The sequence below is a fragment of the Vanellus vanellus genome (assembly GCF_965231255.1).
Source record: "Vanellus vanellus genome assembly, chromosome: 3".
In the NCBI taxonomy this organism is placed as follows: Eukaryota; Metazoa; Chordata; class Aves; order Charadriiformes; family Charadriidae; genus Vanellus; species Vanellus vanellus.
The window spans coordinates 126,423,554-126,442,727 of NC_138907.1; the positions used below are offsets into that span (position 1 = coordinate 126,423,554).

The 19,174-nt window shown below is 49.4% G+C and overlaps 1 protein-coding gene across 1 annotated transcript in view; it reads left to right on the forward strand.

Annotated features, from left to right (window-relative positions):
* Positions 1-19,174, forward strand: part of XKR6 (XK related 6) — a 210,490-nt gene that overhangs the window by 96,187 nt on the left and 95,129 nt on the right. The gene's annotated exons all lie outside the window — the stretch shown is intronic.

Genomic DNA, 19,174 nt, shown 5'->3' on the forward strand with positions numbered 1-19,174 from the left:
GGGGCTGGTAATAGCCCAGAGACAGCATCGCCACTGCTGTGTGACTTCAGAGCCGTGGTGGAAACTCCACCTTGCCACCAAGGTGACGAGCTCCACCTCTGAGGGACACATCCATATAAACGCAGCCTTCACTATAGGGAGCCTGGCTCATACCTAATGTGTTACAGACCATGTAGCTCCTAAAATGACCTCTTTCTCCAGATTTTTCAGCTTTCCATGTTAACCATAACTCCTCTTTTAAGTGGGAGGACTGATTCCAGTGCTGCTCACGGAATGTTTTGGGGGTTCAGCTGCATAAGGTGGATGAGCAGCCCTGCTGAATTAATGAAGAGCAGAGCTTTGCTGCTCTAAGCGGCGTTGATGCTAATGTAAAATAGCACAAAGCGGAGGGAGAGGAATGCACCTACTTTTCGGAGAGGCTTCATCTGGTGGGAGCAGAGGCAGGAACTGACCTTGAAGGAAACTCAGCTCAGATTTGGACATCTGTGAGCTGCTCGAAATGGCTGCGTTACTCTTCAGCGTCAGTCATGGGAACGCACTCAGCACTGGTGTGGCAGTGGTGTTATACAGTGCGCACCTGTACACACAACTGGATGGTGCTGGTTGAACAGCCCTCCGAAGAAGCAGCTGCCACTGAGCAAAATGAGTCCCCTGACTTACATTTCCACTGATCTCTTCCAGCAGAGAGAGAGGCTGTGTAGCACAGAGCTTCACTGGGGTAGGAGGCGTTGGGCTTTTTTTTTTTTTCCCATGCGTATATGAGGCTTCTGTTTGAGAAGACAAAGCACAAGACCGTCTCTTCGCTCCGAGTGGAAGAAGTTGTCATTTCCACCAGCCTTTGTTCCTATGAGCATCCTCTCCTCTCCTGGACCAGCTTCACAGACCCTGTCTCTTGCCCAAATTATCTGAACCCTTACTCTGGGTGGCTCTGTTGTGCCAGAGGATGGGGATAACCGGCACAGGGATATTTTCTTCTTCTCTCCATCAGTCCGAGAGTGCGGTTCCCTCCACCCATCAAAGGAGCATAGCCTATTCCCTTTCTCCCCATCAGCCCAGAACTGCTCCGAGCCAGACACATTGCTTGAAGCAGTGTTTGATTTAACCAAAGGCAACTTAACAGTGTAGTCATCAGTCAGTTCTTGACACTATCAAGGCCTGGGAGATAAAGGAGTGAATTAAAAGGAAAGGAATAAAAAAAAAGAGAGAGAGAGAATAATAATAATAAAAAAAATCCTATCCCCGTAGAACTGATTTCATGTTAAATGGTTTCATCTTTGGAGTGAGTATCAACAGCTGATGGGCAGCGTCTGCTCTTTTCACTCCCTCATAAAATGCAGTTGTTCAAAGAGACGGGGAATGTTGTCTCTTGCGGGAGATGAACGGCTCGCAGGTGCCTGGATGTGGCTATCACGCAGGCCTGCCATCCTACCGCGGGCTGCAGGAGAGGGCTGGCCTCCTTGTTCCCATCCCTGGAGCTTAAAAACCAGTGTGCCTGTGCAGGCTCTTCTTCCTTGGGCTCCTCAGCAAAACTGCTGCACGGGGGAGCGTAAGGGAGGAAAGGCAGGCAGGGCTTTCCTGAAGAGGTGTGACGGACCACTGGTGGGACTGTTTGTCGGGAAGAAGATCCCTGGCATGTGGCTGGGATTTTATATGGTCTGAAATGGGCGGTTGCTGCAGACAGGTCAGAACTTGAGAGGCGTTTGCCAGGGCTTTCTGTGGGCAGGAGCTAAAATGAAGTTCTGCCATCTGCCGTAACATTTTTAAGTATCCCTACCAATATTTTCATAGTCACACTTTGCCCCTGCTTATGCCTAAGCTGGAGTACAAGCCAGATCTCCCATGGATGTAAAGAAATGCAAATTGACTAACCTTGATGGAGAAGCTTTGATTTACAACAGTTGTGGTTGCCTTGGCCATCAACGTCGTGGCCACTGGTTGATCCACAATTGTGGAAATACCCAAATTGATATTGTGTTTGCAGCCCCTTTGGTCAAAAGCCGGAGTCAAAGATTGCAACCAAGGGGCTGTCCTGATGGCACTGCATAGGAGGCAAAGATGTCCCTACCACTCAGTCATCTCAGAAGGCAAATGGCTCCTGTTTCATGAAATAAATGATAGTCAGACATCTCCTTCGCACTAGTTGCCATGTGTGACCAGCAGTGGCCAAGCTGGGAGTCAGGGGAATACTTTTAAAGGTTCATTGACTGATATCTGGTACCTAAAACGTCTTTCTCCTGGGACTTTTTGACTACGTTGCATGTGTTTCCAACACAGCAAGCACCTGGCTTCCTATTTTATAGAATCCCAGAAACTGGAGTTGGGAGAATTGAGTGCAGTTAGTCTTAAGTCAACTCTTCCTGCCCTGTTCTCTGTTTTTTAAGTCCTATCCCATGAATTATGTAATCGGAGAAAAGCTTTGTTTCCTCCTGTTGGCTCAGGAGGTCGTTGCTGAATTACCGTAAAACCCTTTTTAGGATGGAACAGGATGGTGAGGTAACTCCTGGAGACCCAAATTTGGTTCTTTGAAGGGCAACATCTGAGAAGCGGCTGTGTCAGAAGTGCACAGCCCCTTATTTTCAAAACTGAGGCAGCCTCAGCTGTGTGTGCAAACTTCCCAAAATGCAGCTGTATCCTCCTGCACCTGTTTCTCAAGCGATAATGAAAATGGAAATATGAATCTGTTAGCAATACATCTTTAAAACTCTGCTTGCATCATTAGGCATTTATGAGCGATGACCTGACAGCTTAGGGGTCGGGATGCTTCATTATCCCTGCTGTGATTAAACACACCTCTAGAAGGTATTTGGGGGCTTTTTGTTTAATATTTCTGTATAAAATAGATATGAATTCCAAGCAATGCTGTCTGATAGGCATTCAGGCTCCTCTGCAGTGACAGCATAGCAGGACCTGTCCAAAGAGGGAAGTATGGCAAAGTAGATGGTCTCACCTGGAAGTCACTCCTCTGGTCCTTCACCTAGAAGTGCTGCATTTGGCTATGGTGCCACTAAGGGAGCAGGATTTATCCACACGTTGGCAACTAGTCCCATTGAAGACACACTGGGTTATCTGAGCGTCCTCATAAGGCTGTTAGATATGCCACCAGGCAGGCTGGGGCAGCAGCTAGAGGCAGGTGGGACAACCTGAGTCACTGACCCCTCTTCCTTCACTGCGATGAGGGCCTGGGCACACAGCTTACATGGAAACACCTACTACATGAATGCAGGCTTCTGAATCCAGACTTGACTTCCGTCACTGGGGATTGATTTGTTTGCCCATCAGTAAGTGTCTGGTGAGGTTTGAGATGCCACCAGAAACCATCTGGCCACTGGGTGTTGCTCCAGGAAGGCATGCATGAGTGTGGGAGATCCCTCAAGACATCTCAAATGGCAGGAGGCATCTATGCATGAGAAAGTGAGCTGTGCTGCTAGTGTCCACGGTTGTTTCCATCTGAGAGAACCTCTTTGAATAGTCTTTAGGCAAGACTTTCTTCTATAGGCAACAAGTGTGAACACATGAACTCAGTTCATCTAGGTTGTTTTAGGTGTCTGCATTGGAGTGGATGATCATGTGCCAACATCCACGGGCTGCTCTGATTGATCTCCATTGCCGTGTGTCTTCCACCCATCTGTTCCCAGGTGCCTGTGCAGCCCCATAGATTTGATTTCATTTGCATTTTTCCAGTGCTCCTAAAACCAGAGGTTTAATTCCACATAAAGGTGGTGTGGGATGTTCAAAGTCATGCTCTGCCATTAGTCTCCACCAAAGTGTTTTGAAGTCAGGGCTTTTAATGGGAACCCCGTGGAACGGAGGAACATGCTTTTCACTGTCACCTGTGGAGAAGGGAGGCAGCATCTGAGCAAAATTCACTGCATGATGTGCTTCTACCTGCAACTACGTGAGACGCAGCGTTTGGGGCTGAGAGGATGCCAGACATCCCAGCTCTGAACCCACCAACAGTTTTATGGTGTTCACACAACAGTCTTCAGATCACCATCAGATCTTCCGTAGAAATAGGAGAATAGGACCTTATTAGCTGGGCTTATTAATCTGAGAGCATTCAGGCTCATGATTTCAGAGGCCTTTCTACCCACTTGCTGGAATGCAAGAAGGCTGCCAGACCGGTTTGATACCATCAGGTATCAGACCATATCTTATGGCAACAGTCAGAAAATGTCACAAATGTATTAATTTAATAATAGCTCATAGGACGTTTCTTAAGATAAACTCATTAATGGTACATAACATGTTCCTGAGGGACTCTGAGCACTCCAAGAAGTCAGTGATGTAAAGAAATACTAAAATAAATGGGAACTTCCATTTTTTAAAGGAATAATGGGTTTGCTAACAGTATTGTGAGCCAGCCACGAGATGTCTCTGTGGCAGTGCAGCATTCCTGGCCATGGTCCTTGGTAAACAAGAGAGACAAAGTTGGAGCTGAAGCTGAGCGTTTATTTATCATTATCTCTTTTTTTTTTTTTTTAAGGTGCACCTCATGTTTAGGATTTTATTTTAAGATACACCTCATATTTGGCTTAGGATTCCTCTAGCAATGGCAGCTGGCTCAGGGGTGGGCCCTCTTTGCAGCTCCTTGCAGGCACTGTTTTTTTCTAACATGTGCCTCTCAATATCTCCTTGTTAAGAACAGCTTTTGGTTTTATTCCTCTTACCACACATTTTCACAAAGACCCAGTCTGCTACCTAATAAACTCAGCATGTTGGCAGCCAATCGTCTGATACTTCTGAAGCAAGTGCCTCTGTTTCTACTAACACAGGCAACTTGATTTGTAAACAGATACTTAAGTGGGTGTTTTTAGCGGTATAGCAGATGGTCAATACAGCTGCCTTCTCTCCCTTCTCTGCATTCGCTTCCCTCCTCTACAATTACAGTTTCTTGCCATTTTTTTCTGTAATGTGGATTCGGTTTAAAAAAAAAAAAAGATTACAAGAGGGAGAAAATTGCTCAGTGAATTTCAAGAGGCAAAATTGGATGGCAACCTCAACGGTTACCTTAAAAGCACTGTGAAAGCTACCCACACATCCTCACTTTGCTTGACTTTCCCCGCTTGAGTAACTCTGGATCTCAATGGGACTGCTTGTGTGGGTAGAGCACAACACAGGGATCGACTTTCCTCACGCACAGAAACTCGTGACTAATGCTACAATATGCAGCTAAAATATTCATTTTCCTCTCTGCTTGATGTAGTTAGTCACTAGTACTGAGGCAGGTGCTTTCCTGAATTCTGCATCAGGGCTTGGAAGTAGCGTGAGGATCTGAGGGGACGGTGTAGATCACTCTCCAAGGTCTTGCATGTTTGCTTTGGTCCAGTGGTGGGACTGGGGTCTCTGCAGGCATTTTGCTCCTGCTGTTGCATGTTTGCCTTGCATTAGGGTCAAGTTTTCTGAAGTTACCTTGTTGTCTCCTATGGGATCGACGATTTGGTAAAGTCAGCCCCAAGCGGGTGGTGGGATTGAGCCCCTTTCCCTCCTGGCCAACATCTCTCTCTTCAGAAGGGTCTTTGTAAACACTTTAAATTTGCCTTTTGCTTGCTTTTGAGCTATCTTTTCTACTTTTCCTTCCAGCACAGCCCCATTGAATGGTTAACACCTTCAGGAATCAGCTCTTAACCTTTACAGACACATTAAAGCACTGGAGTGAGACTAATCCAGCGCTAGGCTGGGGGCCAGACTGATTTAAGCCACTGCTGCAGCTTTTAAAGCAAACCAGCCATCATCTCTCTTTCTTACAATAGGTTTGGCTAGGGATCAAAGTCCAGGTGGGGTCATACTGAATAGTCTTTTGTCCTTGACAGGTTGTCACTCTCTGCACTTCATCCAGAAGACCTGTAGATGCTATCAGTGAAAGCAGGATGCGTTCAGCCTCTCCAAGACTGGGTCCTCCACGCATTGCCTTCTAAGAGAGGATTGCGATTCAGTTCTTATCCCCACAGCTTAAAATATTATAGGTTGGCTGTCAGGTCTCCTGACCTGACACTTGAAAAGAAACCCATTGAGAAATTTCTGTGCTATTGACATGAGATGGTGGATTTAGGCCCTGGAACACGACGTGATCTGTTCTGGTTGCACTTGAGATGTGAGAAAGGTTCCCCTCAGCAAAAATAGCACAACCCTGCTCGAACTGATCATCTCCTCAGGTCTGCGAGCATCACTGCGTGTGATTGACCCCTTGGGCCAGTCGATCAAAATGTCCTGGGTTTAAAATGACCCACTCCTTTGCATATTGAGCTACGCTAGCCCTTTCGGCGGAGTAGGTTGAGAGCAGCTGTGCGTGGAATTGCTCTGGTAGGTCTCTGCCTGGAGCAGTAACACCTTAGCCCTTTGCTGATGGGTCAGAGCAGCGTGTCCAGCACTGCCTGAGGCAACTGGGAGGGTTTCCTGACTCTTCAGCCCTTTCCCAAGCAGATTGCACTGAGGCATTGGTCATTCCTTCAGTGATGCGGTTCATGTTGTTCCGTGAATCTCCTGAGAAAGCTGACCAGGAATTTCTCAAGGCAAACTTTGATTTCCCTGCTGGAAAATAGCTGTTCAACCCCCAAAAATCCGTTTCTGCTTTTCAGTAAAGCCTCCAGCAGGAAGAACCCCTCTGAACTAATAGTCCGGTGGCCTGGGTACTTCTCTAGAGGTTACTATTTACAGGTTTTCCCCCTGTGACAGGTGCCCCCATGGGGGCGAGATATGCTCCAGTAGCCCATGGTGTGGTTCATCTGCCTACCCCACCCATTGGCAAGAGACTTAGAATCATAGAATGGTTTGGGCTGGAAGGGACCTTAAAGATCATCAAATTCCAACCCCCCTGCTGTGGGCAGGGACACCTCCCACCAGCCCAGGTTGCTCCAAAGCCCGTCCAGCCTGACCTTAAACACTCCAGAGATGAGGCAGCCACAGCTTCTCTGGGCAACCTGTTCCAGTGTCTCACCACCCTCAAAGTGAAAAATTTCTTCCTAATATCTCATCTAAATCTCCCTTCTTCCAGTTTGAAGCCATTCCCCCTCGTCCTATCGCTACATGCCCCAGTAAAAAGTCCTTCCCCAGCTCTCCCGTAGGCCCCCTTTAGCGACTGGAAGGCCAAAATAAGGTCTCCCCGGAGCCTTCTCTTCTCCAGGCTGAACAACCCCAACTCTCTCAGCCTGTCCTCCCAGCAGAGGGACTCCAGCCCCTTCTGTCCATGATGTGCTGTATAAGCTTCCCAGCCCTGCAAGGACGGAGCTTGGGGGATTCATTCAGAAGGGGTGGATGGGCTGGCTGCTCCAGGTGCCTCTTCCTCCCCAGCAGCAATTAGGAAAAGCTGCAAGGAACTATCACGTGAAATTTCCAACACTGGAGGCATCTAGGAGAGCTTGGGCATACACAAAGATGTGAATGCACGAGGGATTGCACGAGGGATATTTGCAGCCTGGGCATCCCACAACACCCACGGACTGCCCTCGTCCTCGCTGACGGGGTCTCGCTTGCTGCTGGCATATAGGACTGGAGCTTCGCTCTAAATCCAACTGGAAAAACAGCACTGCTTGGGTTAACAGTGCTGGTGGAGGGGTTCGCACAAGGGCAGAAGGACATGACCTTTCCCAGGGAGAAGGCTTTGCCAAAGGTTTTGTTCCTCTTCCCCCTCCTCGAGGAGAATTTCTGGCCCGGGACACCGCTGCCTTGCTGTTTTCTGGCTGCAGCCTCGTTGCGTGGGGACGGCTACGGCTCCCGGCTCCTGCCCGTGCCTCTGGCCTCCATCCATGGCTATCAGAGGACTTTGTGCAATAGCCAGAGCCGCTTGTGCTTCTGTTCCCTGGACCTGAGCCCAGCCGATTTCCCTCCCCGGCCCTCCTTTCCATGAATGAAGTGTAGGGATTTGGCTGGGTGCCCGAACCCTCCGGGCTTTTATCAATGGGATCAACAGTTTGTCAGATCCGTGATGATGAGTCACAGCGAGATCCCGTTACCGTTCGTTAATACCTCGCGTGGTGCGGGTCAGCCTGCCCTGGCTGCGGCTGCCATTCAGCCCAGCTCTGCAGAGAACCAAGGACCTGCGTGGAAGGGGTTTGCTTGGACCCCCTTGGACGCTTGCGCACACCCAGACACGTGTGCATGGGTGCAAACACGGGCGTGCACACACCTGGGCATGTGCATACATGCATTAACACACTTAATGCGTGCATACACCCAACCATGCGTGCATATATTCAAGCTTACATGAGCACAGATAGGTGAACACACCCCCCAACATACGTGCGTGCTCGGACAAGGTGGCATCCCATATGTCCCCTCTTCCCCAGGGCAGCCATGCAGGGCTGGAGTCCCTTCTTGGAGAAGGTGGCTCACACGCTCAGAGAAGGTCCACAAAGTGGACGTAGCGGAGGTCTGCACAATGCTACACCACATGTCAGCTTTTCCATGGTGGTCTCGGAGATGGGTTGGGGTGACAAGCACAGCAGGGAGAGGAGCTGGTCACCACCACCTGGGAGATGAGTGCTGAGCCACCTGACAGAGTGACTGTCCCATCAGTAGCTCACACGGATGTTATCAGCCAGCTCTTTCCCCCACATTTTGGAAATTTAGCAGCTTCACCTATGTCATTGCCAACCTCAGGCTCTCCAAGATGTCCCTCAGGCCCTCAGAAACTAACTAAAAGCAGACGAGTAGAGAAAAAAATCATCAGCATTCCATTTTTTTATTCTTTTTTTTTTCCCCTTAAGTGTTAGAGCCTGGAGGAAGATTTTCAAGTCAAATCTTCTCACCTGGGAGACATTTAAAATGCCCGTCTTTGCGTGAGAGGTGCAGAAATCCATTTCCAAAGGTTTCATGTTTGGTTTTGTGCAGTGTCTTTCACCAGAGCGACTATCACAACTTTACTTTGATTTTCTAAGGAAACCAGAGCTACATAGCAGTGGAGGGTGGCTGTCAGCAGCCGAGGACCCCTCTCCTCTTTTAATACTAATTTGGCAGAGGATAAACCCTACAAGTTTCACACAACCAGGCACAGGGATAGAGAGGAGGGACCAGTTCGTATCCTCAGTGAAGGAAAAAGCAGCCCAGGAGCATACACCTTCTTAAATTCCAGCAAACCACCTATTAGAGAGACTTTATGAATGTCACAGCCTTGAGTAAATCTTTCGTTGGAGTTTGTGCTACATTGGACACCACAGAATCCACCTTCCCTTGGAAACCAACCTTGCTTTGCTTTTTTACTGACAGTGCAACTTGTTTTCTTAGCTGCATCGTGGCGTAGGGGAGAGGTGTGGTAATGATGTCGTGTTAGCGCATGTAAAGAAACACTTTGGGAGACGAATAATAAAGGCGGGTTTTTTTTGAACCCTGGGATGCTGCATGAACATTGACATTTCCTAACGGCCGTAATAATAGTAAAGCTGATGTTGCCTTGATTGTTTATGGCTTTCATTTTCCATCACCTCTTGTGGATGGCAGAGTGGAAGTTAAAGTGTATTTATGCACGGCACTGAAAATACAGTTAAACAAATTGTAATGTCAGTGAAGATCATAAGGAAGGAGCGTGGTTTTATTACACCAGCTGATACACCAAGAGAAAGGCAGCAAGCTTTTGGGCTCCAAGCCTGCACATCTGGCCATCCTTGCAGAACTTTCCTAAGGTCAGGCAACTTGGAGGGTACCAAGCTGGAGCTCTTCTAAACCTGGAGCTCGATGCTGGGGACCTGCAAGTTCAGACCAGCCCTCAAAACCGCAATGCGAGGGACAGGCAACACCTGGAACACGGGTCTTAATCCTACACATCCCAACAAAAATGTTTGCTCTCTGAATAAGCATTTCTTATTTCAACCAGAAAGGGTAGGGAGACTAAGGGACCTGAGCTAGAACGTTTTCACACAGAATCACAGAATCACAGAATCATCAGAGTTGGAAGGGACCTCTAGAGATCATCTAGTCCAACTCCCCTGCCAAAGCAGGACTGACTAGACACTAGTTTTTCCGTGTATTTGAACGGAACTTCCTGTGTTCTAACTTGTGCCCATTGCCCCTCGTCCTGCCATACTTTTGGATGGGCAAGAGTCACACCAGGAGAGTCTTTGTTTTAGCAAGCTGGAGGGTTTTCAAGAGAGCTACAAGGACCATGGTCCTTGCATCTGATCTTGAATGACCTCCTTGCCACCAGATCTGGCCCATCCTGGTCTGAAAATCATTTCCAAATGGCTTGCACAGAAAAAGAAAAAACAAAAACAAAACCAAACCAAACCAAAACGTGAGACTTGGAAATTCATCAGGTTTGGGTTTGGGGGTTTTTTGTTTTTTTTTTTCTTTTGGAGTTTCAGAGTTGGAGGGGACCTCTAGAGATCATCCAGCCCAACTCCCCTGCCAAAGCAGGACTGACTAGAGCATATTACTCAGGACTGCATCCAGGTGGGTCTTGAAACTCTCCAGAGAAGGGCACTCCCCCCCTCCCTGGGCAGCTGTGCCCGTGCTCTGTCACCCAAACCATAAAGAAGTGTTTCCGTGTATTTGAACGGAACTTCCTATGTTCCAACTTTTGCCCATTGCCCCTCGTCCTGTCACTGGGAACCACTGAAAAGAGGCTCCATCCTCCTTCAACCCACCCTTTAGATAGTTGTACACCATAATAAGGTCTCCCCTCAGCCTTCTCTTCTCCAGGCTAAAGAGTCCCAGCGCTCTCAGCCTTTCCTCATAAGGGAGATGCTCCAATCCCTTAATCATCTTAGTTGCCCTTCGCTGGACTCACTCCAGCAGTTCCCTGTCCCTCTTGAACTGGGGAGCCCAGAACTGGACACAGTATTCCAGTTGTGGCCTCACCAGTGCAGAGTAGAGGGGGAGAATGACCTCCCTCGACCTACTGGCTACACTCTTCCCTATGCAGCCCAGGATTCCATTGGCCTTTTTGGCAACAAGGGCACATTGCTCATGGATAATTTACTGCCTAGTAGGACCCCCAGATCCTTTTCCTCAGAACTACTTCCCAGCAGGTCCGCCCCTAACCTATACTGGTGCTTTGCATTCTTCCTCCCCAGGTGCAGGACCTTGCACTTGCTTTTGTTGAACCTCATTAGGTTCTTCTCTGCCCAGCTCTCCAGCCTGTCCAGGTCATGCTGGATGGCAGCACGGTCCTCTGGGGTGTCAGCCACCCCACCCAGTTTGGTACCATCAGCAAACTTGCTGAGGATGCACTCTGTCCCCTCATCCAGGTCACTAATGAATAATTTAAACAGAATTGGACCAAGTATTGACCCCTGGGGGACACCACAGGCCTCCAACTAGACTCTGTGAGTTCTGTCCCGCAGCCAACTCTCTATCCACCTCACTGTCACCTCATCTAGCCCATACTTCCTCATCTTCCTAATGAGGATGTTATGGGAGACAGTGTCAAAAGCCTTGCTAAAGTCAAGGTAGATGACATCTACGACTCTCCTTTCATCCAGCCAACCAGTTATAAGATCATAGAAAGCTATCAGATTGGTCAAGCATGATTTACCCTTGGTAAATCCATGTTGACCACTTCCAATAACTTCCTGTTCCTCAACATGTTCGGAGATGACATCCAGAATGAGTCACTCCATTACCTTCCCAGGGACAGAGGTGAGACTAACTGGTCTGTAGTTCCCTGGGTCCTCCTTCTTGCCTTTTTTGAAGATTGTTGGCCCAGAAAATAGTCCCTCTTCCAACAGTTGCAGAGGTCTTCAGTTGTGAGGTGGCTGAGATCCCTGGGGGCTCTTGAACATCCTCGGAAAATGGCAGGTTGAACTTACCTCCGCACAGGGCCTTGGGAGCACATTGCTTCCAGGTCTACACAGAGAAAACATGGCCACTGAATGAATCATTGATGGCACAAAGCCAGGTGGAGATTTGTGGATAAAATGGCTCTTCTGTGGGAAGACTGTGATGTGTCAAACCCCAGAGGTGCTACTTCTTTTCGTCTGGAGCAGACTTTCTGGAAGGTCCTATCTAGCATGGTCATCTGCACCACGGAGAAGTAAATGCAGCAGGGATTTGCGCCTCGGTCTTCCACTTCTGAGGCACATGTCTCAGCCACCGGTCATATCCTTTGCTGGCCTGAGCACCCTCCTTTTTTATGGGGAGAAGCGAGGAGGTTGTTTTCCGTGAGCGGATCTCCACTTTGTGCCAGGAACATTTACACAGGACCGAAAAACCTTTCCCTCCTCCATCCGCATAATTTTCTGTCATCCCTCAAACAGCCTCCACCAGTCTGTACCCTAGTCCCTGCCCCCAAACCCATGTGAGGACCACAGCCAGGGGTGGGATGGTGGAGGTCTTGAACCTCCACCTTGTCTCGCACACGGCTCCCTCCAAATTTCCTCCGAGCTCTTGGGTGCGACCCAGCCCAGCGCAGCATTGTCTGCATGTCGGGGAGAATAATTGCATTTCCAGCTCCCGCTCCCTGAGCGTCTGATTCCCCTCCCCTTTGTGCAGTGGGATTTCTTGATCTTCCCACAACCCTTTCCGCCCATCAAAACCAGCCTCAGCCCCATTCCCTCCCACTCCTGCTTTCCCCCCAGTGCCTGCTTAGACCCATTAAGTTTTTAATCTGGCTCGTGTTTACAATCTCCATTTACTGTTCCTCCATCCTTATTTCTTCTGTTTAATTCCTGCTGCCCACATCGCTGGTGATTCAGCGGCAGGAAGGCAAAAAGTCCCACCGGGCTTTGGGGTTGTTGGCTTTGGGGTTGTTTGTTTGGGTTTTTTTTTTTTTTTTTTTTTGAGCATTTCCTGAAAGGTTCATCATAGTTGGGGCCTCATCTGTTACCTTTGGGGCTGGTGCCATGTCGCTGCAGCTGAAATGGGCTGATGGATGGCACCTGAAGCCCCTCCTGGGAAGGTCTCACTGCAGTCGTCCCGCTGGCAGCTTCTCCTGCCTGTGCATCCATGGCAGGAGCTTGGTTAAAGTTTCCTAGAGCAGCACATTGAGACTGCAGTCACCTGCAAACCACTCTGCTAGGAGGTCTCTTTTTGCCCAAGTCTGAGAAGCTGATGCCAGGCTGGGGAATGGTCAGAAGTACCCTGTCTTCTGCAGGCGTGCAGGAGTCATCATGGGTGGTGCAAGATCCTTGCATGTACAGCTGTGTCAGGACTTGGAAGACTGTTTGCAGTTTGGGCAGCCCGAGCAGAAGACCTCGGGAACTCAGAGAAGAGGCTCTGGTTAGTTTACATATACAGATGTTGCCTTTACATAAGGGCTTTTACTAGGAGTTCCCCTGTCCACATACAGGTGCCAAATGCCATCTGAGATGCCCTTGGGCTATGTCCTGGCTGTCACTCCAGGAGGACATATGTGCTCGGTTCAGGATTGAGCCAAATAAAAATCTTCCCATGTTTTCATTTCAGTGAGAGAAACATCTTCCATCCAACCCAAATTGCTTTGCTTTTCCCCACCTCCAGTTCAGCAGCCACACTGGAACGCCACGTGTCCCACCACCACACCACCTACACAGGCAGGACATCCAACAGACATGTTATCATCCCTGGCTGATAGAATAGGAAACCGAGGCACAGACAGGTCACAGCAGAGACCAGGACCCGTCAGGCCAAGGGGACATCCGCAGCCACCAGATCCCCTTCCCTGTCACCACATGAGCTTCTAGCAATAGGAACCGTTGTTCTTTCTGCGGGAATCCTGAATTAGCCCCTCCACAGAAGGGCCCATCGTAGCAGGGTGGATGCGACCCCACTGCCCATGCTAACTCGCAGTCTTGCCCACCAGGACTATTATGCTGAATTAAAACCGAGGGGATGTGCTAACAGGTATCAGTGGGGACGGTGCAATCCCTGCCCCTGTGTCATCCACTGGTGCAGACACAGCCTTTCTGTCCCGTCTTTACCTCCACGGCATCCTCTGTCTTTTAGGCATCTTTCTCTCCAACAGCTCCCAGCCCTGCCCCAGCATTTACCCAGCAGAAATACGACTTTTAATTACTATTTTTTATTACTTCCTTTTCATAATTGCACTGGGGGCTCTCTGCTCTTCTGTTTTAATCTGCATCCTGAGAAATCACGTTCTCAGGCATGATCTACTGAATGGGAAAGGGAAATAGGGCTTTCAAAATGCAGCGATGGGCTTGTTGGCAGCAGAGAAATATGGGACACGCTTTAGCATTAGCTCAGCTGATGTCCACACAACTAACATCCCTTTGCTCTTGCTGTTGTCTCCCACCCATCAGGGTTGCCAGATCCATTTTGCTTCTTGGTGATGATCTCTATCTTCTCCAACCTCCTGAACTGGGCTTGGGCTTGCTCTACCACCTTGCTTTAATGTCTCTACCAGCTTTGTGCCCCACCAGCTTAACTCGAAACAACTGAAATAATGTTTTTACCTGCCAAGCCACGTTTGGGCGAACTCCTTTTCATTGTGAACCACTGGACAAGGTCTAGCTGGCTTTGCAGTTTAATTTCCTCCCCTTGGCATCCCCCAAAAGCATCTAGGGGGTGGCCAAAGTCCTGCAGACCCCCGCCTTGCCTGGCTGTTACCCACACGGCTGCCTTTACGCTGAGGTTTCCACCAAAGCCGCTGCCTTGGTAAGCACAGGGGCACTAATTGGATTAAAATATCAGTGTTAAGACTTTAGCGCAGCAGCCCCTCCCTCCGCCCCGTTGCGGCTTAGTGTCCCTGTCATTATCTTTCATTAGACGGCATCTATCAGGACGCTGGGATTGTTCGCTGTCTGCCATCCACAAAGGCGGATCTGCGAATCGTTTAACTGGAAAGGCTTTGGACAATGCGAACATTTATTCCTCAACGTGAAGATGTGGAAGCCAGCTGGTCTTCTCAATAGGGCCAGGTCAAGGGCTGCTGGGGGCTGAATGGCTGGAGGCAGGAGGAGGGATGAGGAGCACGCTGAGAACGAGAACGGAGGAGGTTATCCCTTTTGTTTTGGTTTTTTAAAATCTGCTCAGCCTTCAGGCGTGGTACGTGGTGGGGAAAGAGGAGATTTGGTTGGCTGCAAACAGTGGAGGGAGGGCCGTCATCGCTTTTGGAGGGAAATGGCGTGGGGTGAATTCGCGGACACACTGTGGATCTGGGATGTGGGTCCTGTCTCGTGCTTAGACCTAAGTATCTAAAGGAGGAGACTGTGGTCACCAAAGAGCCTTTTATCAGCAGTGGAGACACCTCCAGTCATCCCACCCTCAAGAGGTGTCCAAGACACACAGGAACAACCACCTCTGGAGGTGCCCATGGCTGTAGATGGCATCTCAGGTGACCAGGTGACTCACATAAGGGGCTCTGGTATCAGTACAACGATAAGCTGAGCACAGGGCTGTCCGGGAAGGTCAGGGTACAAAATATCCACATGGAGGGAGCACTGGGGCTGGACACCCATGGCAGAGTGGCATTATAGAATCATCAAATGGCTTAGGTTGGAAGGGACCTTGAAGATCATTGAGTTCCAACCCCCCTGCCATGGGCAGGGACACCTCCCACTAGACCAGGTTGCTCCAAGCCCCGTCCAACCTGGCCTTGAACACCTCCAGGGATGGAGATTCCACAACTTCTCTGGGCAACCTGGGCCAGTGCCTTACCACACTCACAATGAAAAAATTCTTCCTAATATCTCATCTAAATCTCCCCTCTTCCAGTTTGAAGCCATTACCTTTCATCCTGTCACTACGTGCCCTGTAAAAAGTCCTTCTCCAGCTCTCCTGTAGGCCGCCTTTAGGTACTGGAAGGCCACTATAAGGTCTCCCTTCTCTTCTCCAGGCTGAATCCCAACAAAGAAGTGAGAGCTTTGCAGAATAACCCCTCTGAAAGCCATAAGATCCAGTCCTCAACCCCTATCCTGTCCTGGGCATCCCACAGAGGGATCCATAATCCAGCATGACCTGCGCGGAACCAGTCAGTGAGGAACCTCCTGGGTTGGATATCCCCACTGTACCAGTACGGGGCTGGGTGAATGGCAGATGTGTGGTGACTCACAAAGCTCCTCAACACAATCAGCTTCAAACCTTGCAAGCGAGACTCCTTCTCGCAGCAGAACCCCCGAGCCATTAGATTTCTTTTAGACTAAAGCAGCGTGTAATATATAATTGATAATGGTTATTCCTGGTACACTCCTTGTAATGAAATGTTAATGCTAAGGACAACGTTGTGTGCGTGTGTACGTATGTAATATATAGCTGTATCTTCACGCTGTTAAGTACAGGTGCTCAGTGTTTTTTCTGGCAACCAAGTGCGTCGGAGATTTGTTCTCAAGGTTGATGAGGTCAACCCCATATTTCGCTGGTGCTGGTATTCCCACCAAGGCCAAGGGTCCAGGTCTTGAAGTGGACTCTCTGTCCCAACCTGTGTTAGAACATGACTCCACGTAATACAGAAGAGTCACCCATGCCAGTCCCAGCCTTCACGCACTGGGAATTTGGCTGCCCATAAGTAACATCTCCATCACCTTTGGGCCCCGTTAGGAACAACCGCGGCTGATAGCAGCAGGTTCTCACCCCCCAGCAAGCTGCCTTTTAGCAAGTTGAGCGATTTGGACCCCTGCGGTGTTAAACAGCCTGCTTTTCTCTTGGCGCTGATAAAGCGGTCTTGCAAACAAATTCCAGCAGCGACAGTGCGATGCTTTTTTTTTTTTTTTTTCCTTTTTCTTTTCCCCTCTTTTGTCTTCCCATGGAATGGTTGGCATTCTCCAAAGAGCACAAAACACTTGATCTCATGGCAGTAATTAGCTGCAGGGGGGCTAATTAACTCCCTCTCCGTGGTCCAAGGTTCACACTGAGCTGTGTTTTCCCCTCCATTGATTTATTTCCATAGGCCAGCGCAGGCAGCAGTATATATAACTCCCTCATTGCTGGTGCCCAACCCTGCGCCCTAACTGGAAATCAGAGGGACTTTGCCTCTAGATCAGGTTTGCCTGAAGTAATGGGAATGAGGAAAATAAGTCATCGTACCCTCTCCTATACCCACATCTTTATGCTGATTATGGACATCACCTCCCTTTCAATGTCCTCTGCTCTTACCCCTTTCCCGTTCCTCTGTTCGCTACAGCAGAGTTCAAAATGTTGTCTTGGATTTCTGGCCAAGTGAAGCAGAACGTGTGGTTTCCCAGGCTCACTGCGATGAGTTTTTCAAAAAGTGCAAGTTTCAACTGAAGCTTGGTTAGGGCTGTCCATCCCACTTGGACTCACTGATGTCTTCTCCAGGAGTAAGATCATGGGACAGTCTTTTCCTTGGGAAGAGGAGGATGAAATGTGTGCCCTCTCTTTGACTGCCTCCCTTTCTCTTTTCTACCCAGGTGACTGATTTTGTGATGTTTGTGGGGATGTAAGATTGCGACCAAATGGGACAACCTCTCTGTGTTCGCTCTGTGTAGCAGCTGGTCCTGGGTCCTCTTTAAAACCCATATGGGGGGACAGTTTGGGACAGCGCTTGTTGGTCTGGGCCAAGACTGTACTGAGGGCTATGCTGGCAAAGTCCTCCCTACTCCTTGCTGGTCATTGGTGCCAAGGACTGGGATGGGGATAAGAGTGGGATATTTCCTCAACTGTTTTCGTGTGCTCCAGGTTACAGGGCTGCCAAGTTTCCCAATCATTAGCAATACAACTAAACGAGTCGTGCTTGTTTTGAGGAGTGCGTTCCCTGCTTTTTCCTCCCTGCCCTCAATCGTGGTTCACAACTGCTCAGCGGGGGCGTGAAGAGCTGGTGATTGCTCCAGCCAACTTGCATGTCCCATCTCTATCCCTGGGCACTTCTTCATGGTCCACCTACACTAACCCAAATCCTCCTTGCTCTTTGGTCCCACCATCTGGCCAGTTTCCTAGGCAAAGCTCTTGCATGCTGCAAGCACTCCCAGCAGTGTCCATAGAGGTGGCTTCATGTCCTTGGTGGCTGTTTAGCCAAAGTAGCCGGCGTTTGAATCTATCCCCTGGAGCAGAGGGCAAGCAACTGAAAGAGTGTTATGTGAGTCACCATGTAATTTCATTCATTGATGGAAGTTACTACTGCTGCTTCGGGCACCTGCCCCGACCTCAGCCAAGGCATTGATGAATTAAAAGCGCTGCCAGCAGCCAGAAGATGTGCTCTGGTTTGCCCAGGCCCTGCCGTGGCTGAATGATTGATTATTCTAAGTTGTACATGAAACACAGTCAGGACACAAGGGTTGGGGTTCAGACTTCTCTACCCTTACGCTCCCACCACCATCCCTAGCGCCATTTCAGCCCTGGCCAACTCAGACTGACCCAAACCCTCCTTGGCACAGCTGAGGAGTTGGCATGGGCCAGGGACCATCCCCAACAGAAGATTGGGATGCAGCCACCCTGCTTAGGAGGGTGAGAAAGATTAATAGTGCAGACATTTCCAGGCCTCAGGGATGGAGACCAGCCTCCAGCATGGGTTTATTTCCTTACGGAGGTGTAACCTCAGCATCAGCTCTGACCCCCGGGCACTGCGAGGGTTTGCCACTTGGCCTTTCCTGCATCCCAACTGCTCTCAGCATCCATCTCTTCCAATAGCTTTTCCTAGGAGCCAGGTAAAAGAGATGGTCCCCAACCTAGCAGTCTTCTTTCTGCTCCAAGCTTCAACTGCAATTTGGAGCTTCCTCCAAGCACCCAGCCCAAGGGTGTTGGCTTGATGGTGGCCCCGCAAAATCCCATGTAGGATGCACGTGCACCACCGGCTGTGCTTGGTGCTGGGGTGGGCGAGTGCTGCATCGCGGAGAGGTTCATGTGAGCCAGCCGTTGTCACGGTAACGAGAGAGTTGGTGCGGAGGCGGAGAGGGGATGCCGAGAGTGTGGAGGATTCAGGGATGCAGGGGGGGCAAGGAGGTCTCCCGTCATCCCTCAATGCAGAGATTCCCCCAAGGTAAAGATATCTCGCTGCTGCTTTCCATGCCGGGGCTCAGCAGCTTGCCAGCTCAGCTCCTCCCTGCTGGCGAGGATGAAGTTGATGGATCTGTCTGCACTGTTCCTTCTCCAAGTCAACCTGTTCCTCCCTGTAGCACCAAAAAATAAATAAAAAGAAAGAAAGAAAGAAAGAAAGAAAGAAAGAAAGAAAGAAAGAAAGAAAGAAAGAAAAAAGAAAAAGAAAAAAAAAAAAAAAGAGCAGTCTCTTGATGAGGAAAGGAAAAGGATCCAGAGGTGTATGGAGGAGTAATGCCAAATTCACACTGTCCTCATAGCCGTGATTTCTGCATTGCAGTGTGGCACTGGAAGGCACCAACATAACAACATCATCCGTCAA